Genomic DNA, 26,327 nt, shown 5'->3' on the forward strand with positions numbered 1-26,327 from the left:
AAGAATTGGGATCGGCCTTAATGAAGAGATACGAGCAGCGGTCGTGCCGGTGCTTCGTGAAAACTGGCTCGTCTTCACTTGGGGGCCCGAGGATATGCCGGGTGTGGACCGGTCGATCATATCGCACAAACTCGCGGTGGATCCCGGCCACCGACCCGTAATTCAAAAGAAAAATAGTTGGCGAACGACCGGCACAAGTTTGTAAAAAGGGAAGTCGACACGTTGTTGGCCATCGGCCATATCCGTGAGGTAAAATATCATGATTGGTTGGCCAACGTTGTACTCGTGCCCAAACCGCCCGCTTGGAGAATGTGTGTTGACTACACCGATCTTAATAAGGCCTGCAAAAGGATCCCTTTCCCTTGCCATGAATCGACCAGCTGGTCGATGAGACTGTCGGGTCAGCTCTGTTAAGCTTCATGGACGCCTTCCGCGGGTACCATCAGATCTATATGCACCAGGCTGACGAAGAGAAAATGGCGTTCCTCACCCCCGACGGTGTGTACTGTTACCGATTCATGCCCTTCGGACTTAAGAACGCTGGAGCAACGTACACTCGAATGGTCGCTCGACTATTCTAGGACTTATTGGGAAAATCTATGGCGGCCTATGTTGACGATATGTTGGTCTAAAGCCGGGAGGATTCAGGCCACGCGCAGGACTTGGCCGAGTGTTTTTAGGTAATGCAGAAGTACAATTTGCGGCTCCAAAAAGTGCGCCTTCGCAGTGCAAGGAGGGAAATTTCTGGGATATATGGTAAAGAAATGGGGCATCGAGCCAAACCCCGAGAAAGTCCAGGCCATCATGGACATGCAGCCTCCAAGCACTATAAAAGATCTCCAGAGGTTGACCGGGTCGACTGGCCGCCCTTAGCCGATTCCTCAGTAAGTCGGCGGACAAAACTATACCTTTCTTCGACGCCATGAAGAAAAATGAAGGCTTCGTGTGTACCACCACCCCCCCGTGCTTTCCACCCCTCAGGTTGGCGAGCCTCTACACCTGTACTTGGCAGCATCTCCCAAGGCTGTCAGTTCTGTGCGCGTCCGGGAAGAAGAACGAATCCAGCACCCGGTCTACTACGTAAGTTGATCCTTGAAATCCGTCGAGACTCGGTATACTCCCCTTGAGAAAGTGGTATATGCCCTGGTAGTTACAGTACGGAAGTTAGCGCCCTACTTTAAGGGACACACCGTCCGAGTCCTAACAGATCAGCCCTTAGGCTACGTACTGCATAATCCCACATCATCAGGCCGACTAGTAAAATGGGTCATGGAACTAGCCCAATACGGGATCGAGTATCAGCCGTGCCCGTCGATTAAAGGACAAGCGTTGGCCGACTTCATAGTCGAGTGCACTATAGGGGAAGCCGATGGAACTCTGACCTCAGAGGAAAGTACTAGAGAATGGTGGGAATTGCACGCCGACGGAGCCACTAGCAGCCAGCACTGCGGTGGCGGAGTCATGTTAATCACCCCTGAGGGTTTCTGACTGTACTACGCTTTGGACTATCAGTTTCGAGTGTCCAATAATGAAGCCGAGTATGAAGTCGTCTTAGGAGGCATCCACCTCTTTTTGTCAGAAAGAGAAGTTGAGTCGGCCGAACATTGAGGAGCCGGGTGAGGAAATCCAACAGGTAACAATTCCAAATTGGAATCGTGTTGATAACCCTGAGATGTTCTGGATTGAAGACATCCGGAACTACACAGAAAAGGGTGAGTTGCCCGACGATCCGGCGGTCACCACTCGAGTTCGGAGGAAAGCTCCTTCCATTGAAATTATAGATGGCCGGTTATACAAAATATCGTTCGGACACCCTCTCCTCAAATGCCTGCTAAGACCCGAAGTGGAAGAAATAATGAATGAGGCCCACCGGGCCATATGTGCATCTCACCAAGGCGCCCACACTCTCGCACGAAAATTAGTCGTCCATGGCTATTATTGGCCCACCATGATGAGAGATTGCATCGATTGGATTGCCAAATGCGTTGTGTTCCAAGCTTTCACGTGAAAGGATACTCAGCCTGCCACCTTTTATACCCCAGTCACCACTACCATTCCATTTGCTAAATGGGGGATTGACCTGTTAGGCTCTTTGTCACTTGCGCCAGGACGCTTTAAGTTCTGCATGGTGGCCATTGACTAATTCACCAAGTGGGTGGAAGCCGAGCTGTAACACCCCGAATTACAGCCTCTAACCCAAACTAATTATTTAATTACTTACCCTTAAAAGATGATTGAATTCCCTTAATTAATTAAGAAGGGTCCACCATGGATCATGGACCCTTATCCCTAAACCAAACCCTTAGTCCTATAAGGAATAGAATAAGTAAATCCCTACCATTCAGACCCTAGTTAGGACTCTTAGATATATATAAGGACATAGGAGACACATAGAATACACACCACAATAGATTCCACCACACAAGAATTCCCAAGAATTCCCCCTATCACCAAACGTAGGAGAAATCACGAAGAGGAGATCTTAGAGAAAGAACCTTAGTAGCCAAGGATTCTAATTAACGCTAAGAGGTAACCCATGTCTCAACAAAACCTATTTTCCTTGCTATAATCTTCTTCATTGGCTCCTTTGATATATGCTTGTGTCTTGATAATGCTTTATGATGATTATGAGATAATCTTGATGTTTATGAGATGATCTTGATGTTTATGTGTTGATCTTGATGCTTATGTGATAATCTTGATGTTCTTCATTTTAAGATAAATTATGATCTTGTGCTTTAAATATGACTAGAGCCCTAGGGTTAAAACGTGGATTTCGTATTGTGATATTCTTGGTATGTTCGGGTGGAATTTTGCATGTTTGGGTATTGTCTTGATTGTAAGTCGTGTTAGGATGTATTTAATATGATTCTTGGTTTTAATCCATTACTTGATTATGTGGTGTCGTCATTGGTGTTTAAATGTGTTTGGACATGGTTTCGGGTTCCACAAGGGATCCCGGGGACAGAAGTATTACATAAGAGTCAGTAGGGGGTAGGTGGGGGCAGGGGTACCCGCCACCTACCCGTTGCCCCATGAGACCGCTGGCAGCCGGCAGGCAGGTGAATGCCCGCCGGGCACCCGCTGCCTTGTGTTGTATTTTAACGCGTTGGAGTGGGTTACCAACATTATTCGCTGAACAGATATATTTGGCTTTCAGGCACATATGAGTAGCTCCGGAGCGCGCTAGAGGACCCGAGGCTTAGCTAGTTAGTTCCTTATCGGCCTACGTGCCATGATGATGTATTGACATTGATTTGAGGATTTCTAATGTTTAGATAGTTTAGCCTGTGCATCTGAGTTCTCCAGCTCAAATGTGGCATAGCACCCCAACACCTATGTTTAGTTATGCTATGTTTCAGGTTTTAATGATAGTATTGCCTTTATTTCATAAGCGTTCAAAGTTTTAAATTTTAGGGGTGTTACAGTTGGTATCAGAGCCTAAGTTTGACCTTAGGATAAGACTCTTAAGACAAGACTTTCGGACATTAGGTTTGAACTCTAGGTATTTAGGGACTTAGGATTCGGGAAACTTAGGACGCACAGTGAGATTGTGGGTTTACCTGTCATTACGTGTCTAACTCTCCCCTCACTCTATTATGCACTTATTTTAAGAATTCCCCCTATGCTTATCGCATCAAGGTAAGGGTGCAACACACTAACTCACCAGTACGATAAACATTGGCCCTGTAGACCATCAGCATGGCACCAACCAGAAGGCAATCAAGGACCCTCGAACCCTCCGCTCACGATCTGGCCTCTAGCTCAGAATCTACAACAACTGACTCAGGTCGCCCAGGCACTGAGCGATGCAGTCCTTCGTAACAACAACCGACCACCACCACCACCAAACGGAAACTCGGATGTCACTCGACAAGTTTCAAACCATCGGCCACCCACTTTCTCTGGGGAAAAGGACCCCACGATCCTCGAAGAATGGATCCGAACCTTCGACAAAATCCTCGGGTTAGTGGAATGCCCAGAGGAACGCCGCATAGAGATAGCCTCATTTTACTTCGGACACGAGGCCGACCTTTGGTGGATCCACGAAGGACCCACTTATAGGCAAGAACCGGGATTCAACTAGGAAGGCCTAAAAGCACGGCTGCGAGAACGGTTATACCCCACACACGTAAGAGCAACCATGTACGAGGAATTCCTCCACCTAAAATAAGGGACGGCCACTGTCATGGAATACCACAGACGATTCCTCGAGGTGGCTCGTTTCGCGCCCGAATTAGTTCCTAAAGAGACAACCAAGATAGAGAAGTTCGTGTCAGGCCTCAATTTCGACGCCCGAAAGGCCCTAATCATAAGCAGACCCCGAACCCTCAACAAAGCCTACACCAGCGCCGCCAACCTCTATCGAATCCAACTACACTGGGGCGCTACCTGTAAAAAGGACTAGAAACGACTCTAACACAAGGCCGGTCAACCCAGTTGTCCAAGGGCCGCCCATGAGAAACAACGAAGCAAGTACAAGACCCTTCCTTTGCCGAAGATGCAACAAGGACCATAGAGGCAAGGACTGCTTGGGGAACCCCTGGCGGTGTTTCAACTGCGAGGGAGAATGACACAAATCATTCCAGTGCACTCATCCCCCAAACACGCGCCCCATAGTTATGGGCCAACAAGGAGGCGCAAGCAACCAAGGGAGTTACGGTACCCCCGGTAAGGTATTCGTCATGAGCAGCACCCAGGCTGATCTTGAAAACGAGGGCAACTTCGACACGGAAAACGTGGCCCTAGGAGACGAGGATCCAGCGAATCAATCAGAAGAAAATCAGGGAGTAGAATTCTGCTTAGGATGATCTATGAACCCCTGCAAACCACCCACTTAGTAAAATAACTTGTTTAGTATAGTTATTTAGAAATTTTATAAACAAAAGACAAAGTCAATTAAATTGAGTCACAAAACCCAACACACGGTGGAGGCGAAAGTCCGCCAGGGAGATCCGGTCAAACCACTTGCCACTTTGGGTCAAAAGAAGGATAGGAAAAACCCAAGGGATGCACAACAAAATGGACTAATGCTACCAATGGGAATGGAACCTTGAACCTCTCACATACAAGACTAAAACCTTAACCACTAAGCTATGAGTGTTTCTTAAAACTTTAAGGGAACACTCCCTTCTTAAACCGCTCCAAATCCCTAAAACCCATAAAATCCCCAAATCAAAAACCCTTCTTCTTCCTCTTCCTCCCACACACTCTACCTCTCTCTCTCTCCCTCTCTCTCATCTACACGCCGTCGGCACCACCCGAGAAACGCCACAATCGCACACCCAGCCAGCAGCTGCCACCAACGACCACCGTCGACCACCAGGCCAAGCACCGCCGCCCGCGCGCCTACCATCGCCGCCCCGTGAGCTGCCCACGACGAGACCGCCTGACCACCATTCGCCTCCCGTCGAACACCCGGCCAACCCACTCTGCTGCACACCGCCTCCGACCCCGCCAAGGCCTGCCATTCTCTTGTCGCCGACCCCGGATCGCACATTGAAGCCGAGCCCCGCCACCGCTCTCGTCGCCGGAGTCTCACCGGAAAACATTGCCGGAAAATACCACTTCTTGGAAAATCTCACAATGCCGAAGAAGCCCGTTGGTACCCGAACACCGGAATGGAACAACACCGAATACACGGTGATCGGAGGTAAAGCCCTCGAACCCGACCAATTCTCTCCAGAGTTGGTCGATATGCTTAATATCCAAGGGATTTTGGATACCTATCTCACAATCAAAGGAGATACGTACCCCAAGTTGGTGAAGGAATTCTATTGCCACTTGATAGCCACCAAACAGGGGGACAAGTTGGAAGTCACCTCCAAGGTCTGGGGCAAAGAAATAGTGCTCTCCGAGGGCCGCTTGGCCAAACTCCTGAAACTAACCACCACAGGTGTGTCAGACTATGAACGAAAGGCATGGATCGGTACCCAAGGCACGAGGTACAAAGATTACCTCGGGTACCTACTAGGAAAGGAAGATGGCTTCACTTCGGCCACCCGGCCAAACAGGAAATGGCTAACCGCCGAACAAAAGTTGCTAGTCATGATTGTAACTGACAGCTTGTTGCCGACGAACAACAAGAGCAAGGACGTAGGGAGCTTAGAGTGCACCTTTCCCTATTTCCTTAAGCTTAAGGTCAAGTTCAATCTGCCCGCCCTTATGTTGAAACACATGAAATTCTGCAAGTCTAGCAACCGGCTCAGGTTACCCTACGGGATGATCCTAAGTTGGATCATGGAAAGAAAAGGGGTGGACCTAAGCCACACGGAAGCCAAACCCGTGAGTGGAATGGTTTTCAATACCCAAAACCTCCGCTGCAATGACATCTACCATGTCGGAGAGGGACAGTACATCATCCTCGAGGAGGTTTGCCTGAAGCCCACGGAAGAACGACGAGAGTTGGTTGACCAGTTGGAAATCTCCAACAAGAAACTGAGACGGGCAATGCAAAAATGTGGGGAACAAGAGGAATAGAAAGAAGACAGCGAGCCTAACCCACCTGCACCCGCACAAAAAAGGGGGAACCCGGAAGGCCAAGATTAAAGATCCGTCAATGAGCGCATCCTCATGCAACTCACCCGGCAGAACTGAATCATGGATGAAGGGTTCTCATCCCTAATCCTTGCAACACACTCATTAGATCAGAGAGTGGCGACAATCGAGGTAGACCCAAACTTTCCAAACACCACCTCACCTGTGACACCCCGTAAATCCAAATTCCATTTAGGGATTAATTAAGTAATTAATCCTAATCTAATTGGTATTTTATTCTTTAAATTCCTGAAAATCCAATAGTCGAGGACTAGTAATTGACTAGTCAATCTAAGTCAATGGGTTTTACCCTAGGCCTTGTGAATAGTTCCCTTGTCTCCTTACACCTTTTCATTTTAGTAAGGGTAAAGAAGACTTTACACATCATGTTTGTATCCTAAGCTAACCTAGAGTCATCTCTCATTCTTTCCCTAACACACTCAAAACAAAAGCTCTTCCTTCTCTCTAGAATTTAGCTAGCTTTTCCTTCAAGCTATGTTTGGGCATTCTAAGATCTTCAAAGTCGGTCTCCAAGATTCCACCTTTCCTACTCTTGAGCATCTAGGAGGTTAAGATCTTTGGTCCTTTAGTGTTTTTAGTGTTTTCTAAGGTATCTTTTTCTAAAGATGAAATCTTTATGGTCTTTTGGTGTGTTCTTAAAGTTGGTGTTGAAGGAGAGCCTTGTTAGGAGCTTAAAAAGGTGTTATAAGTGAAGGTTTAGGCTACAAGAGGTAACCCATGCTTTACAAAATCTATTTTACTACCTATATGATGATTTCTTGACTTTTACATGTGATTTTTGCTATGAAATGTGAGTGTTGATGCATTGTCTTGTTGAAATGCATATCTAGAGCTTGTTATTAGGGATCTTGTATGCCATTGCTTGGCTATTCCTTTGATTCAAGTCATATTGTTGTATTTTGTGAGATTTTAGGTGTTTTGGACATTAATTTGAGCTTGGTGTTGAAAATCCCCGAAGGGAATATGTTGGTACAAGGTTGTGTACCCGCGGGCGGAACGGCGGGTAGGGGTCCACCCGTCCGCCCCACCCGTGGGGTACAAGGCCGGTGGAACATGGTTCCTGCAGGCAGAACCACGGGTGGGGGTCCACCCCCCACCGTGGCCCCACCCACGGGGTACAAAGAAGTGTTGTTTGGGAATTTGTTCCCCGTGATTCTTTTGACTCGGTAATTGATGTTTTGACTTCCCGATGTTCTTTTGTGGAACTATTTGAGATTCTTTTGATGTTTCGTATGTCTAGAACTATATGGTAGGATTCCATGTAGGATTTGGTGTCTTGAATCGTGCTAAGTGGTCAACCTCGTGATTCTTTGAACCATGATTATTCTTGTGTGTTCTTCGAAAATATATTTGGTTTACCCGTTTGATAAGCATGCTTGTTTGATGTTGAAATGCTAGCGTGTGTGGTTTGTCCTTTCCTATTATGGATGATGACTTGTGTCAATCATCGTTGTTGTTGGATTGTGATCCTTTCCTTGTGTAGTATCATTTCATATCTTTGTTGTGATCCATTAATTGATTCCTATGATGGTGTTGCGTGTGTGGCTGTACCTGGATTGCACGATTAATGGTATGGGACATTAGTCACCAAGGTACGGCAGTGGTCCTCGTGGTGGCCATGACGTGATTATGGAGTTTGTGACCTGTGTGTCGGGTTCACGTGTTTCGGGAGGGGTTCAGCCGTGTGTTGTGATCGGTACCATCGTGTACTATGAATTGGCGGAAATTGTTGGCGGTCTTTGGCTGATGGTAACGACGGTTCCCGGAGGTAAAAGGTTGGACTTGGTTGTACAGGGGTCCTGGAGGTAATGGTTGGAACTAGCTATAAGCTTGGGGGTAGCCATAAGGTTGGAACCGGGCATAAGGAAGGATTATTGAATTCGTGATGTGCTATGTCACGAAGGCATGTGTTGCCGATGTGTATTTCTCTATTCATGACGAGTGATGTCACGAAGGCATGTGTTGCCAATGTGTGTTTCTTTATCCTCATTTGTTGAGCATGTCGGGTAGTATCCTACTGAGTGATGGTAGAATACACCTTGAGCCTTACTTTTGTTGTCGTTGTCACTTCATGATGTGTTCCCCTTATCCTTGTTTTGAGTGATATAGAGTCTTTGTGGTTGATTTCTATCTTTGGCTTTGAACTTATATATACAGTATTCCGTTTCGAAAATGATTTTGTATAATACTATCTATGTATGATACTTAACGCTTATTGATGGGTTACCAGCATTATTCGCTGATCGGGCGTCGTCCCATTTATTTATGTGTTTTTCAGGTCCCGAGTAGTCGGCGAGCTTGATAGAGATGGCTAGTTTAGTTATGTTTTGGGCCTGTGTGCCTCTTTTGTTGGATACATTAGATTGTGATGACGGTTTGACCTTGCCTGTGCATTCACATTAGTGTGGACGTGGCATAACACTCTTCGTTTTCTGGCTTTTTAGCTGTGCTTTGCTTATGTTTTTTGGTTAGATTATCTTGCATATTTAAGTTTAAAATGGCACGGAAATCGGGGGTGTTACAGTTGTTATCAGAGCCTAGGTTTGAACCTAGGATGCTACAGTCTAGACTTTTAAGAGGTTAAGTGTGGTTTGAGACCTTAAGGTGACCTTATGTATCTAAGTGTTTAGGACTTAGGACTTTTAGGACGCGCGGTGAGGTTGTGAGTTCTTTTATAGCTTTCAGTTGTGTTGTCTATGCGTTGTTTTCCTTTTAGTTTTGGTTCTTTTAGTTAAGGCACCAGGTAAGGGTGTGGGCCCTAAGTTTCCTCCCGCTATGGTGCTATTTTTGTAGAAGTCAAGGATGGCACCATCGAGACGTCGTACAAGGTCTTCAGAAGCAGCCACCAATGAACAGTTAGTTCAAAGTCTCCATCAACTGACGCAGATCACCCAGACGCTGAGCAACGCCCTCCTCAACAACAACCACCCTCTTCAGAATGGGAATCGCGACGTAGTACGCCATGTCTCAAGTCTCCATCCCTAGATCTTCGTCGTCGTGGGGTGCCCCGAGGAGCGACGAGTGGAGCTAGCGACGTTCTACTTCAGCCACGAGGCCGACGTGTGGCGGGTACACGAGGACCCAGCTTGTCTTGAGGAGCCTGACTTTGATTGGACGACCTTGAAGGATCGGATGCCTGAGCGGTTCTATCCGGCGCATGTTCGAGCCACGATGTATGAGGAGTTCCTGCACCTCCAGCAAGGTTCTTCATCGGTGGTTGAGTACCACAAGAGGTTTCTAGGAGCTCGCTCGCTTCGCCAGGATGCTTGTCCCCACCGAGCTCGGCAAAGTTGAGAAGTTCGTAGCCGGTTTGAACTGCGAGGCACGCAAGGTTTTAACCGTGAGTAGGCCGAGTTCTTTGAAGGAAGCTTACGTGAGTGCCGCGGACTTGTATCGGGTGCAGCAACTGCAACGTGGATCTTATGAGCTTGCAAGGAAAATGAACGAGAGTGGAGGATCTTCCAACTTCAAGAGGCCACGACAGAACTTCCAAGCCAAAAACGTGTCTCCCCCGTCTCAAGGACCAACTCGAACGGAGCCCGGGAGTTAAGCGAAGACGCTTATTTGCCGAAGATGTGGGAAAGAGCATGCGGGCAAGGATTGCGATGGCCAAGCGTTCCGATGTTACCGTTGCAGGGAGCGAGGACATAAGATCGCCGAGTGTTCTCAGCAAGCCAATCAAAAGGCGTTGCCACCATCTACGTGATCCGGAGGAGCAGCGAGAGGGAGCTCGAGTCGAGGAGCAGCCGGGGCCAGACCGTCGAGTCGAGTTTTCGTGATGAGGCGATCTCAGGCGGAGACCGAGGGTTTGGTCGAGGATGAGATAGCAGGTAACCCTTTTCTAGCCTACCCATGTCTTGAGAATACATCTCGTTCCTTGTTGCTTTTTGTGTTGCCCTATTTCCTTGATTACGTGATTCTTCTAGTCTTAAGTGAAAGTATTTCAGGGAGTTAATTGTTTATTTCTAAAATGGGTCATTCTTGTGTTAATTCCGTAGCCTTGCATATGTTCCGTGCAACCTAATCTTCCTTGTGAGTCACCTAAATTTATTTAAGTGCCCTTTTGAATCTATAGTAGAAAAGCCCATAGAATTTCTTCTTGTGTAGTTTAAAAGACCAAGTAAATTCTAAATTTATAACCCCTAAGTTTCAAACCCAAGTCTACCATTTACTAACCCAACTCTTAAACGACTTGAACTAATTATGTTTCTTAAATCTTATCCATTTTTAATTCTATCTAACCCATAAATTCTCACTTTACCCAAAACCCCCAAATTAAATCATCTTCTTTTCCCAATTTTTCCCCAAATTCCCAAAAACCCCCAAATTCTTTCTCTTCTTTCCTCCCCTACCCGTGTATACCAACCGAAGCACCCCCTCCCCACCACCCGTTGGAATCCCATCCCCGCCGAGACCAAGCTGCCGCCGACGCTGCTGCTTCTGGCCACCACCGCCGCCGCTCGGAGTTTCGCCGCCATACCGAGGAACCGAAGCAGCGAGAGAGAGGGAGAGCAGCGCGAGAGAGAAGAAGAAGAGAAGAGGAGAAAAAGCCTTGGGTCCTCTCGTTGAGCTTTGGGTCATCTTGCAACCATGCCTAGGAGAACAAGCTTGGCAAGGAATGTGGAATGGGTGGATGCCCATTATCTCGTTTTAGAAGGTAAAGCTTTCGACCCATAATCTTTTTCTAGCTCCTTGTTAGATATGTTAAGATACCAAGGTTTGTTAGATGGGTTTCTCGCCATACGGGCCGAGACATACCCGAGCTTGGTTAAGGAGTTTTATCGTCACATGGTTGTGGCGAAAGATGGAGGAAAGTTGGAAGTTACCTCTAAGGTGAGAGGTGTAAAGGTTGTTTTGTCTGAAAAGAGGTTAGCTCAACTTTTAAGTTTAACCGCTACAGGAGTTTCACAGTACAGTGGTAACTCTTGGATTAGTACGGATACCATGGGGTACCAGGACTATTTGAGCTATCTATTGGGTCGGACTAGTGGGTTCACTCAAGCCTCGAGACCGGAGAAGAAATGGTTGTCTGCCGAGCAAAGAATCTTGTTGATGCTTGTATCGGATTGTTTGTTGCCCAATAACAACAAAAGTCGGTTGTTGGGAAAGCTAAAGTGTACCTTCGCCTTCTGTCTAAAGAACATGGTAAAGTTTAATCTACCTGCTTTGATGTTGCAACACATGGTCTTCTGCCGAGACCACAACCAGAAGAGCCTACCAAACGGTATGGTCTTGAGTTGGATCTTTGTCTAGAAAGGCATGAGTCTTGAAGGTTGTGTACCGAAGCCCATAGGTAAGATGGTGTTGGATGCCATTAATCTGCAGAGTTGCAACCTGTTCCAGTTGGACAACGGTGGGTACATCACTCTTGAAGAAGTTGCTAGGAAAACCCCCGAGGAGAGAGACGAGTTGGTTGCTGAGCTCGAGATTCTTGTTGGGAAGTTGAACCTTGCGGTTCAGAGTCTAGGAGGTGATGTGGGAGATGATGAAGAAGAAGGCCATGAAGAGGAGGACGCGGTCGTTGGAGCAGCTGCCAAGGTTGAGGAGAGTGACTCGGACAGTGAAGAGAACCGGAGGAGGAGAGAAGCCCGAACCAAGAGAGAGCACGATGCTATGACGCACGAAGAGCGTGTGATCACCTTGCTACGCCAGCAAAACAGGATGATCGAAGAGGGCTTTGCTTTTATGAAGACGCAGTTCGTTGCAGTTCATCAGAGGTTAGATCAGATAGAGGCCAGCTCGAGCCGGAAAAGAGATGATGAGGAGTCCGATGAAGACACCGAAGAATCAGAGAGCGAGTCGTTCTAGCGCGGTGTTGTGGTAATCCCGTCTATCTTTCCCTAGCTTGTTGTCAACTTTTTTTTTTGTTGTTGCTACCATTTGTTTGTTGCCTTATTGGTTGCTTTGTGTGTTCATTCTTGTTTGCTAGTTTTGTTGAGTAGTTAGCTTTGTGGGTTGCTATAGGAGCTAGTTGTTTAGATCTTTTGTGTGATTAGAAGCTTGGTGGTTGTGTTTGGCTTAGTGCTGGATATGCTCAAAGACTCCGTTGGTTATTTCTTTCAATCCTTCTATGATATGACTTCTTGCTTGTTTTTGATACCTTTTGAATCCTTTAAGTTTAGACCAAAAGTATGTTCTTAACACTCATGTCACATTGTTGTTTCGTTTCACCGTTTGTTTTAATTCGTCGTACCCAAGCTTCGGGGACGAAGCTTCTTTTAAGGGGGAGAGGATGTGACACCCCGTAAATCCAAATTCTATTTAGTGATTAATTAAGTAATTAATCCTAATCTAATTGGTATTTTATTCTTTAAATTCCTGAAAATCCAATAGTCGAGGACTAGTAATTGACTAGTCAATCAAAGTCAATGGGTTGTACCCTAGGCTTTGTGAATAGTTCCCTCGTCTCCTTACACATTTTCATTTTAGTGAGGGTAAAGAAGACTTTACACCTCATGTTTGTATCCTAAGCTAACCTAGAGTCATCTCTCATTCTTTCCCTAACACACTCAAAACAAAAGATCCTCCTTCTCTCTAGAATGTAGCTAGCTTCTCTTTCAAGGTATGTTTGGGCATTCCAAGATCTTCAAAGTTGGTCTCCAAGATTCCACCTTTTCCTACTCTTGAGCATCTAGGAGGGTAAGATCTTTGGTCCTTTAGTGTTTTTAGTGCTTTCTAAGGTATCTTTTTCTAAAGATGAAATCTTTATGGTCTGTTGGTGTGTTCTTGAAGTTGGTGTTGAAGGAGAGCCTTGTTAGGAGCTTAAAAAGGTGTTATAAGTGAAGGTTTAGGCTACAAGAGGTAACCCATGCTTTACAAAATCTATTTTACTACCTATATGATGATTTCTTGACTTCTACATTTGATTTTTGCTATGAAATGTGAGTGTTGATGCATTGTCTTGTGGAAATGCATATCTAGAGCTTGTTATTAGGGTTCTTGTATGCCATTGCTTGGCTATTCCTTTGATTCAAGTCATATTGTTGTATTCTGTGAGATTTTAGGTGTTTTGGACTTGAATTTGAGCTTGGTGTTGAAAATCCCCGAAGGGATTATGTTGGTACAAGGTTGTGTAACCGCGGGCGGAACGGCAAGTAGGGGTCCACCCGCCGCCCCACCCGCGGGGTACAATGTCGATGGAACATGGTTCTCGCGGGCAGAACCACGGGTGGGGGTCCACCCCCCACCCATGGCCCAACCGCGGGGTACAAAGAAGTGTTGTTTGGGGATTTGTTCCCCGTGATTCTTTTGACTCGGTAATTGATGTTTTGAATTCCCAATGTTCTTTTGTGGAACTATTTTTGTGTCTTCTTGATGTTTCGTATGTCTAGAACTATATGGTAGGATTCCATGTAGGTTTTGGTGTTTTGAATCGTGCTAAGTATTCAACCGCGAGATTCGTTGAACCATGATGAGTCTTGTGTGTTCTTCGGAACTATATTTGGCTTGCCCGTTTGATAGGCATGCTAGTTTGATGTTGAAATGCTAGCGAGTGTGGTTTGTCATTTCCTAATGTGGATGATGACTTGTGTCAATCATCGTTGTTGCCGGATTGTGATCATTTCCTTGTTGAGTTTGGTTTTCATATCTTTGTTGTGATCCATTGATTGATTCCTATGATGGTGTTGCGTGTGTGGCTGTACCTGGATTGCACGATTAATGGTATGGGACATTAGTTACCAAGGTACGGCAGTGGTCCTCGTGGTGGCGATGACGTGATTATGGAGTTTGTGACCTGTGTGTCGGGTTCACGTGTTTTAGGACGGCTTCGGCCGTGTGTTGTGATCGGTACCCTCGTGTACTATGAATTGGCGGAAATTGTTGGCGGTCTTTGGCTAATGGTAACGACGTTTCCCGGAGGTAAAAGGTTGGACTTGGTTGTACAGGGGTCCTGGAGGTAATGGTTGGAACTAGCTATAAGCTTGGGGGTAGCCATAAGGTTGGAACCGGGCATAAGGAAGGATTATTGAATTCGTGATGTGTGATGTCACGAAGGCACGTGTTGCCGATGTGTATTTCTTTATTCGTGACGAGTGATGTCACGAAGGCATGTGTTGTCAATGTGTGTTTCTTTATCCTCATTTGTTGAGCATGTCGGGTAGTATCCTACTGAATGCTGGTAGAATACGCCTTGAGCCTTACTTGTGCTGTCGTTGTCACTTCTTGATGTGTTCCCCTTATCCTTTTTGTGAGTGATATAGAGTCTTTGTGGTTGACTTCTATCTTTGGCTTTGAACTTATATATACAGTATTCCGTTTCGAAAATGATTTTGTATAATACTATCTATGTATGATACTTAACGCGTATTGATGGGTTACCAGCATTATTCGCTGACCAGGCGTCGTCCCATTTATTTATGTGCTTTTATGGTCCCGAGTAGTCGGTGAGCGCGATAGAGATGGCTAGTTTAGTCTCCCAGATAGTTTAGTTATGATTTGGGCCTGTGTGCCTCTTTTGTTGGATACATTAGATTGTGATGATGGTTTGACCTTGCCTGTGCGTTCACATTAGTGTGGACGTGGCATAACACTCCGTTTTCTGGCTTTATATATATAGACTTCCGCTGTGCTTTGCTTATGTTTTGTGGTTAGATTATCTTGCATATTTAAGTTTAAAATGGCATGGAAATCGGGGGTGTTACATCACCAAACTCCACTCTACCCCCAGCAAACGACACGTGGAGCCACATTTCCTAGACTCAGGAAGCCAAATACGTGACGTCCAGGGGTGAAAAAAATGGATCCACGCACAAGCTTCGAGGACGAAGCCTCTTGTAAGGGGAGGAGGTGTAACACCCCGTATTACGGCCTCTAACCCAAACTAATTATTTAATTACTTACCCTTAAAAGAGGATTGAATTCCCTTAATTAATTAAGAAGGGTCCACCATAGATCATGGACCCTTATCCTTAAACCAAACCCTTAGTCCTATAAGGAATAGAATAAGTAAATCCCTACCATTCAGATCCTAGTTAGGACTCTTAGATATATATAAGGACATAGGAGGCACTTAGAATACACACCACAATAGATTCCACCACACAAGAATTCCCAAGAATTTCCCTATCACCAAACGTATGAGAAATCACGAAGAGGAGATCTTAGAGAAAAAACCTTAGTAGCCAAGGATTCTAATTAAGGCTAAGAGGTAACCCATGTCTCAACAAAACCTATTTTCCTTGCTATAATCTTCTTCATTAGCTCTTTTGATATATGCTTGTGTCTTCATAAGGCTTTATGATGATTATGAGATAATCTTGATGTTTATGAGATGATCTTGATGTTTATGTGTTGATCTTGATGCTTGTGTGATAATATTGATGTTCTTCATTTTAGGATAAATTATGATCTTGTGCTTTACATATGACTAGATGATGCGGCCCAACATAATGAAGATCCATTAATATTACAAATTGGGCCAATCACATGATCCGAGGCCCAAATCAGCTTTATTATTTGTGGTCATCATTTATTTTAAATTGTTTAGAATTAAAGAGAAAACACTAGTTGTATTTAGAAAGGATTCCTTAAATCCTTTTCTAAATAAAACTCTATTTACTTGTTTTCTAGATTAGGTTTAGGACTCTTTTTCCCATTGTATTTAGATTACAATGCTGCCCTATACCTATAAATAGGGCACATCCATATCAGTTTTGGGGAGGCTTTAATTCAATAAAATTCTTAAGTTTTTCTTTACACTTGTGTAAGAAACCTTATGGCTAATTGTGGACTCAATTAGTGGCTAGTCGTGGACTCGACTAGCAAATTGATTTGTGGACTCGAATCAATCTTACTTTCTTCAACCTTAGATTTAGGTTCGTGGACTCGTTCTTGAATCGAAGGAAACTAGATCCGACTCTAGTTGATTGAAGATTGCAACATCGAGGTACTTGAAACTACATGGGATTCTTCCAAGTCTTTGAGGATTCGAGACAAAGGGTTTCTCGTGAGGTTTAAGGTATTTTGATCCATCTTTATCTTTACTTTGAGAGCATTCTTGTGACAATATTCCATCTTATTTGAATCTTGGATTAGGTTCATATCAATTTGGTATTCAGAGCCTAGGTTTATCTCATTATCATTAGAAATTTGGTTTCTTTGGTTCCCTAGGTTTATCTCGTTATCGTTAGAAATTTGGTTTCTTTGGTTCCCTAGGTTTATCTCGTTCTTATCTTACATACTACTTTTTTTCGTGTCTTATTCATTAAAAAACCCCCAAAAAAAAAAATTTCCGTTGCATTATTGATTGTGTTCTTGAATCTTGATACATGTTCTCCAGTTTCTTGAAAAACAATCCCGAAAGAGTTTTCCCTTTTTCCCGTTCAATATCAACGATACCTCACACCTCCTAAGCACAATATTACCACAAATTCTGTCAAGAAATCAACCCCATCTCACTCTTACCTATATCCAAAGCGCATTTACGCGCAATCACGTCGCAATCATACCCTGTCCAGATTTCCGCATTCTGTGACCAGTTTCAAAGAATAACCTATATCTCGAGATACACTATTTAGTTTTTTCTGAATTTTTGATATGTTGTAGATCTCTTCTGGGGCGTTCTTTTGATATATTATACACGTGCTAATTCCTTACGGTCATTGAGATATTCATCTTCGAAGTAAGGGCAGCGTTTCTGTTTTTCTGGGTGATTCTTGAAATTTTTGGTTCTGTTTTGAAGGGGTTGTGTGGATCCTCTTGGTCCGAAATTTTTGTTGATATTTACAGTAGTTATTTGGAGGTTACTTATAAAAAAAAAAAAGAGAAAGCAATAAAGAAGAAGAATAAGGTTGGGGAAAGAATTTGGCTAGTAGGAGAATTTTGGAGGGACAAGGAAGGGGAAAAATATAAGGTTGTAAGGAGTTCTTTAATGATTCCTAATTGGCTGTGGTACACGTGAACCCATTTTATATTCTATTTGTCTCTATCTTTTGATATTGGTCTTGCATATCTTTCTGCCATACTTCTTTCTTTAGTTTCCTTTTTCTTTCAAATCTTATTTAGTTTCTTTGCTCGTATTGTCCTTTTTCTTTGCTTCTTGCTCTCAATTTTATTACCTATCTCGCGATACACCCTTACTCTCAAAGGCTTGTGAAGTTTTCCAAGGTACGTTTTCTTGAACTTTGAGGTTGAATCCATATCAACTTGAGTTCCGGACTAGAATTTTCCTTTTTGGAAAAAGGCTTGTGAGAGTATCTGCCACTTGGAGTGATACACGAGTGGAGTGTGTGTTTGTAAGAGTGTAGTGTACCCCCAGAGCCATATAATCCACCTCTTACCCGTGAGCTGAGAATAGAGAGGGAGCGAGCCAACTTTTTGTTTTACTAACGTGATTACTCACACATCTTTTTGTTTTTTTGTTTTTTTTAGATATTTTTTTTCCTATACAGATGGCTGATCAAGTTCCAAACTTTCCCCAGACATTAGAACAAAAGATAGACAGGTTACTCAAACGAATGAATAATTTGGAGCAACGCTCACAGCAAGTGCAACCACCACACAATGATGAGCGACACCTGCCACCAATAGGAAGAGTGGATCCTATATGTCAAAGGATCCAGCAGCGCAATGCGGAGTTAGGAAACATTAAACATGAAATTCCTAACTTCACCGGTGAGAAAGGACCTACCGAATACATAGAATGGGAGAATGCTGTTGAAACTCTTTTTTATTTAAAGCAATATTCTGATCTTACAAAAATTAGGATAGTTGCTACATCTTTTAAGGGGTATGCATTATCTTGGTGGCGAAAAAGAAATATAGAAAGAGTTGCTAATTTTATTCCCTATGAATCTTGGGTTCAAGTGAGGGAAGATATGCACCTAACCTTTCGTCCTAAATTTTTTTTGTATGATCTTGAAAGAAAATTGCAGGGAACGGTGCAAGGAACAAAGTCAGTTGATGAGTACCACCAAACTATAAATATTTTGCTTAAACAGAGAAACATACATGAAGAAGAGACAAAAACTGTTGCTCGTTTCGTACATGGATTGAACTTAGAAATTCGATGTGGAATGAGATTTCAGATATATGACACCCTTTATGATGGATTGTATGCTGCACGTGAATCTGAGGCAAAAATCAAAGAGATGAAAATGTACAAGTCCAACAATGCTGCATCAAGACGGAACAACACTCGTTCAACCCCTCAAATGTGTGTTGAACGTCTTCCTCTAAGAGATGATTCATGAGAAAAAGGTAAGGAAAAGGTAAGTGAGGTAGTGAGGCCTCAGCTTGATAGAGAACTGATTTGTTATAGATGTAATGAGAGAGGCCACATAGCTCGTGATTGCCCTAACAAGAGGATAGTTAAGATAACAACACAATCTGAAAAATCTACTTCTTATCTTGAATATAAATCTGATGATGAGGTTTGTGACCATTTTGAAACCCCCAATGAACTTGTTGAGGGGGAACCATTCATACCTTTAGATTCTGATTTTAAAGATGCTGATAATGAGTCTAGACATATTGTTGTTGTTAAGGAGGTTTTGAATGTTCACCCTATAAAAAAAGATGAGTCTCAAACTGAAAATATATTTTGTGCTAAAGAGTCAATTAAAGAGAATGCGTGTGTTATGGTAATAGATTCTAGAAGTTGCACAAATGTGGCTAGTGCAACTATGGTTAAATTTCTTCAGTTACTTTTGCTTAATCATCCAAATCCTTATTGTTTGCAATGGTTAACTGATGCAGGAGAAGCTAGAGTAACCAAACAGGCTCTTATTCCTTTATATATATTAATAGTTACTCTAATGAAATCTTGTGTGATAATATCCCAATGCAGGCTGCTCATATCTTGTTAGGTAGACCATGGCAATTTGACAGAAAAATAAGTTATGATGGAATGAGGAACACTTATGTGTTTCACATGAATGGAGTTACATATGTCTTGCCTCGTTTGTATCCTAAACAAGTAGAAGAAATTCAATTGACATTGATGCAAGCTCTCAAACCAGCACCAAAGAAGGAAGAAATCAAAGAGAGAAAAGTGGAACCTCCATGTTTGAAATTGCAATCACCACTCCAATCTTCTAACACAGTTTGTAGCCAAACAAAGGGACCACAATCAATGATACAGTGGAAAGGACCGGCCCATGGTGTCAAAGTGCAACCTCTCTTGGTAACTAAAAAGGATAGTATGCAAGAGAAAGGAAGGGGAGTCACTTTCTACTCACTTTTATTTCAAAAGCATGCATTAATATTCTCTAGATTTCTTTGTAATGCTTCTATTAATGACCTACTTGCTAGATGTGTTAGAAATTTGTTTGCATTCATACATCAGAGATTCCTTAATTTTGATTTTACTAAAACTTTATTTGATAGAGATAAGGAATCACTTGGAAGTTATAAGGCACATTTGAAAACTTCTTATGGCAAATACTACTTGCTCAATGGGTTTTGGTTCAAAGTCAATGGGATTGGCACTTTTTGCTTTGTTTTGGGCAATGGTTTAATTGTTGATTCACATAAAGGACACTTTGGGTTTCCAAAGAGTGATGATGTTTTGCATGGATATTTTCATTGGCCAAAGAAGAAAAAAGATGTAGAATCTTATGTTCATAATTGTGCTACTTACCACCACAATACATCTAAAACATTACCTGATATTTCCATGGATTTTGTGTTTGGTTTAGCCTTAAGCTCTAGAAGGAAAGATGTTGAGCTTGTTGAAAATTCAAACAAGATGGCTAAATTTAATATGTCTCGTTTTGCTGATCTATTACTATCCAGAATGTTTAAATTCCATGATGTGTCATTAGACTTAATTGCCTTACTTGTTGATTGTAGGATGATGATTGGAGCGACTCATGTCAAGCATCCCAAGAAAAATTTCCATGAGCGTGATAAAACAGAAAGTGAGCTTGCTACTTTGTCTTTCATTGAAGATTTGGATTCGAGGACGAATCCTTTTCAAGAATGGGAGAATAATAGGAACCAGCACACATGGAATCCAATAAGGGTCTATAGTGGGCTCATCACAAGGCCAAAAAGTACATCCTTAAAGCATCATTGGTGGAAAAATCAAGGAATTCCAATAATAATTCCATTCGATAGAGGAAAGTATTATAGTGGCCCGTTTCAAGTGATGTCACGGATCGAAGAGAATGTTTATAAGATTCGAGGTCGAATCATTTTTCAAGAAGGGGAGGATGATGCGGCCCAACATAATGAAGATCCATTAATATTACAAATTGGGCCAATCACAAGATCCGGGGCCCAAATCAGCTTTATTATTTGTGGTCATTATTTATTTTAAATTGTTTAGAATTAAAGAGAAAACACTAGTTGTATTTAGAAAGGATTCCTTAAATCCTTTTCTAAATAAAACTCTATTTACTTGTTTTCTAGATTAGGTTTAGGACTCTTTTTTCCATTGTATTTAGATTACAATGCTGCCCTATACCTATAAAGAGGGCACATCCATATCAGTTTTGGGGATGCTTTAATTCAATAAAATTCTTAAGTTTTTCTTTACACTTGTGTAAGAAACCTTATGGCTAATTGTGGACTCAATTAGTGGCTAGTCGTGGACTCGACTAGCAAATTGATTCGTGGACTCGAATCAATCTTACTTTCTTCAACCTTAGATTTAGGTTCGTGGACTCGTTCTTGAATCGAAGGAAACTAGATCCGACTCTAGTTGATTGAAGATTGCAACATCGAGGTACTTGAAACTACATGGGATTCTTCCAAGTCTTTGAGGATTCGAGACAAAGGGTTTCTCGTGAGGTTTAAGGTATTTTGATCCATCTTTATCTTTACTTTGAGAGCATTCTTGGGACAATATTCCATCTTATTTGAATCTTGGATTAGGAACCAGTACACATGGAATCCAGTAAGGGTAAATAGTGGGCTCATCACAAGGCCCATAACTACGACCTTAAAACATCATTGGTGGAAGAAACAACAAAGACCAATAATAAGTCCATTCGATAGAGGAAAATATTATAGTGGTCAATTTCAAGTGATATCATGGATCGAAGACAATGCTTACAAGATTCGGGGTCGAATCATTTTCAAGAAGGGGAGGATGATGCGGCCCAACATATGAAGATCCATTAAGAGTACTAATTGGGCCAATCACAAGGCCCAAGTCCAAACAATTAAGGCAACTCTTCATTGGTGATGTTCAAAGATGGTGGAAATCCAAGTCAAGCCTATTTGCAAAATATGAAGAAGAACTCAAGGCTTTTTTATAATTGTTTAAGTGCTGATTTTGGTGATTAAATTAGGCCCAAATCAGCCCTATTATTTTTGGTCATCAATAATTTAAATTTTTTGGAATTAAAGAGAAAACACTAGTTGTATTTAGAAAGGATTCCTTAAATCCTTTTCTAAATAAAACTCTATTTACTTGTTTTCTAGATTAGGTTTAGGACTCTTTTTTCCATTGTATTTAGAATTATAATGCTGCCCCTATACCTATAAATAGGGTGCATCCATATCAGTTTCGGACAGACTTCAATTCAATAAAATTCTTAAGTTTTTCTTTACACTTGTGTAAGAAACCTTATAGCTAATTGTGGACTCAATTAGTGGCTAGTCGTGGACTCTACTAGCAAATTGATTCGTGGACTCGAATCAATCTTACTTTCTTCAACCTTAGATTTATGTTCGTGGACTCGTTCTTGAGTCGAAGGAAACTAGATCCGACTCTAGTTGATTGAAGATTGCATCATCGAGGTATTTGAAGCTACAATGGGATTCTTCCAAGTCTTTGAGGATTCGAGACAAAGGGTTTCTCGTGAGGTTTAAGGTATTTTGATCCATCTTTATCTTTACTTTGAGAGAATTCTTGGGACAATATTCCATCTTATTTGAATCTTGGATTAGGAACCAGTACACATGGAATCCAGTAAGGGTAAATAGTGGGCTCATCACAAGGCCCATAACTACGACCTTAAAACATCATTGGTGGAAGAAACAACAAAGACCAATAATAAGTCCATTCGATAGAGGAAAATATTATAGTGGTCAATTTCAAGTGATATCATGGATCGAAGACAATGCTTACAAGATTCGGGGTCGAATCATTTTCAAGAAGGGGAGGATGATGCGGCCCAACATATGAAGATCCATTAAGAGTACTAATTGGGCCAATCACAAGGCCTAAGTCCAAACAATTAAGGCAACTCTTCATTGGTGATGTTCAAAGATGGTGGAAATCCAAGTCAAGCCTATTTGCAAAATATGAAGAAGAACTCAAGGCTTTTTTATAATTGTTTAAGTGCTGATTTTGGTGATTAAATTAGGCCCAAATCAGCCCTATTATTTTTGGTCATCAATAATTTAAATTTTTTGGAATTAAAGAGAAAACACTAGTTGTATTTAGAAAGGATTCCTTAAATCCTTTTCTAAATAAAACTCTATTTACTTGTTTTCTAGATTAGGTTTAGGACTCTTTTTTCCATTGTATTTAGAATTATAATGCTGCCCCTATACCTATAAATAGGGTGCATCCATATCAGTTTCGGACAGACTTCAATTCAATAAAATTCTTAAGTTTTTCTTTACACTTGTGTAAGAAACCTTATAGCTAATTGTGGACTCAATTAGTGGCTAGTCGTGGACTCTACTAGCAAATTGATTCGTGGACTCGAATCAATCTTACTTTCTTCAACCTTAGATTTATGTTCGTGGACTCGTTCTTGAATCGAAGGAAACTAGATCCGACTCTAGTTGATTGAAGATTGCATCATCGAGGTACTTGAAGCTACAATGGGATTCTTCCAAGTCTTTGAGGATTCGAGACAAAGGGTTTCTCGTGAGGTTTAAGGTATTTTGATCCATCTCTATCTTTACTTTTGAGAGCATTCTTGGGACAATACTCCATCTTTATGTGAACCTTGGACTAGATTCATATCACTAGAGCCCTAGGGTTAAAACGTGGATTTCGTATTGTGATATTCTTGGTATGTTTGGGTGGGATTTTGCATGTTCGGGTATTGAGTTTTGATTGTAAGTCATGCTAGGATGTATTTAATATGATTCTTTTAATCCATTACTTGATTACGTGGTGTCGTCGTTGTGTTTAAATGTGTTTGGACATGGTTTCGGGCTCCACAAGGGATCCTGGGACCGAAGTATTAGATAAGAGTCGGTAGGGGTTAGGTGGGGGCAGGGGTACCCGCCAATTACCCGCTGCCCCATGAGGTCGCCGGCAGCGGGCAGGCGACTGCCCGCTGGGCACCCGCTTCCTTGTGTTGTGCCGTCGGCCACCCGCTGGATTTCCAGTATGGAACGTGGTGGTTTTCCCCGTTTGATGTTTCCCCGTGTCCTGTGGTGTCCCATTGGACCTCGTTTGTCGTGCCTGAGTCTAGTTTGATGTTTCGGGTACCGCTCATAGGATAAAAGAGTCCTGTGTATTGCATGCTAGTCAAATTGGTATCCCGTTGGCCTAGGAGAAAGATGCATGAACCCCATAGGCGTATGAGCGTATCTCTAGTAATGTGGTTGACCACGCATAAGTTATATATATATGTTTTCCCCCTCCCTATGTGTTAATGTGGGTTGCATGTGCTTGGCTATGTGTTATGTGTGCATGATAACCCAATTGGTTGCGATCAATTGGCTATATAGGCAGTTGGATGGGTTGAGAACCATCGGCTGTTAACCTAGCCGGTTGCGATCGGACGGGTATCACTACAAGAAAAATCGCGAATCGCGACGGAATTTTTCCGTCGCGAAACAGCAAAATTCCGTCGCGAATCACGTTTTGCGACGGAATTGAGACGGAATCCGTTCCGTCGTCTATCAGCTCGTCGTATTTTTGTACGCGACGGAATAATTCCGTCGCAAAATATGGCGACGGAATTAGCAACGGAATAAGCCGTTGCAAAATTGCGACGGAACTTTTTCCGTCGCCATTTTGGAAACGAATATTCCATCGCCATTTTTTGTTTCCATCGCATTTTGGCAACAAAATTATTTTCCATCGCATTTAGTGTAACATACATTTTGTCGCAATTCCGTCGCATTTTTTAATTTTTTTTAAAAATTATTTATAATTATTAATTTTAAATAGTAATATGACCTTGTAAAATATTAATGTAAAACTATAATGATATAGTAAAACACAATTAATTATAAAAAAATAACATTTAATTTCAAGTAATAATACATCATCAATCCACATTTAGTAACTAAAAATAATCAATTCAAGTCTAAATAACAAAAAAACGATACATGTAATGAAAATCTACCACCTATAACCAACAAATAGTAAACAAAAACAAAAATCCAATGCTCATTTATCCGATGTAGCAGTCATTGTAGTAGTTAACCCTTTGAACTTGGGCAAAGACAAACCAATGCTAACATCCGATGTAGCAGTCATTGTAGTAGTCAACCCTTTGAACTTAGGCAAAGACAAGCAACATCATAAGAGTTAACTGCAGAAATTCTGCCAACAAAATAAAATCACAACAAATAATTGCAGCCTGAAAAGTTCGAAGGTTAATATTTGATATTTGAGGTTAAGAAAAAACTTGCCACTAGAACTAATTTTGTTTTGACACCGTCAATCTTCACTCTAAACAATTCACACGAACAATCTCCCATCTCCCTGTAAAACAAACAACTAAGTAAATGATGATACTAGAATAAATATAGAAACTGAAATTTATATATTAGATATATCATTAGTTTTTCAACCCTCCACTCTAAAGAAGCAATGAAGCCAACACGCTCCTCTTACACTCCAGTTTTATAATGTATTAACCATGTCCAATATGTCTACTACAATACATAATGTATTAACCATGTCCAATATGTCTACTACAATACATGAACGACAAATGTGGCTTTGAGCACTTCATTAACACCAAGTAAAAAGGTGAAGACAATAGAACATGGCAGATAAATATGAGCATACACTTTGCATAGAGAATAATTGTGGTAAGTCCAAGATTAAGTAGTTAACCCAAAATAATGAAATGGAGCACCAATATATTCCTATTTTAAAGGAAATGAGATTCCACACTCACGAATAATAAATTCAAACACATAGAATAGAAAAGAAAAGAAAAAAAAAAACTGAAGTAATAACATAGTTAAGAGATGTTGAGCTTATAACTCACCACCTCCACCTTTGAAAAAGTCTAAAGTCTTTGCCAATTTCTATAATTCTTTCACTCCAAAGCTAACCAACAAGGACAAGAAGAAAAAAAAAAAAAAAAACAGATCTGAATAATTAAACTAGACACCTTAGTGTGCAGAACATAACCCATCTTGGATGTGAACATTAAAATTTGATTGCTTAAAAGGGGCAACTTTAGAAAGATTATCAATTAGAGTTAGTTTATTGCAATCAATTTATTAAAAATTTAACAGTATAAAAATTTTAACTACTTAATCAAACACTAAATAACATACTCCGTATTAACAATATAAAAATTTACCTATTATTGATTTATTAATAGTATAAAAATTTACCTACTTAATTAAACACTAAATAACATATTAACAGTATAAGAAATTAAAAAATTACATTATTACCTGAATGGCTGAGGGCCGAAAACTCGACAAGGAGTCCGGCGAGGCTGAGGTTAGGGCCGGAGAGTGTGAGGGAGACAGTGAAAGGACAAGAATAAAAGTATCATAAGAAGGTTATGGCCTCCAGAAACACCACTTGACATCAATACCAAGCAAAAATGTCAAACACCATAAATATATGAATGAATAAGACCAAGCATACCCAAAAGAAAAACATAAAAGAATACCTTTCAAGATTTTAGATAGGAGCTTAATAAGAGGTATCTGCCAAA

The sequence above is a fragment of the Ipomoea nil genome, unplaced genomic scaffold (assembly GCF_001879475.1).
Source record: "Ipomoea nil cultivar Tokyo-kokei standard unplaced genomic scaffold, Asagao_1.1 scaffold0191, whole genome shotgun sequence".
In the NCBI taxonomy this organism is placed as follows: Eukaryota; Viridiplantae; Streptophyta; class Magnoliopsida; order Solanales; family Convolvulaceae; genus Ipomoea; species Ipomoea nil.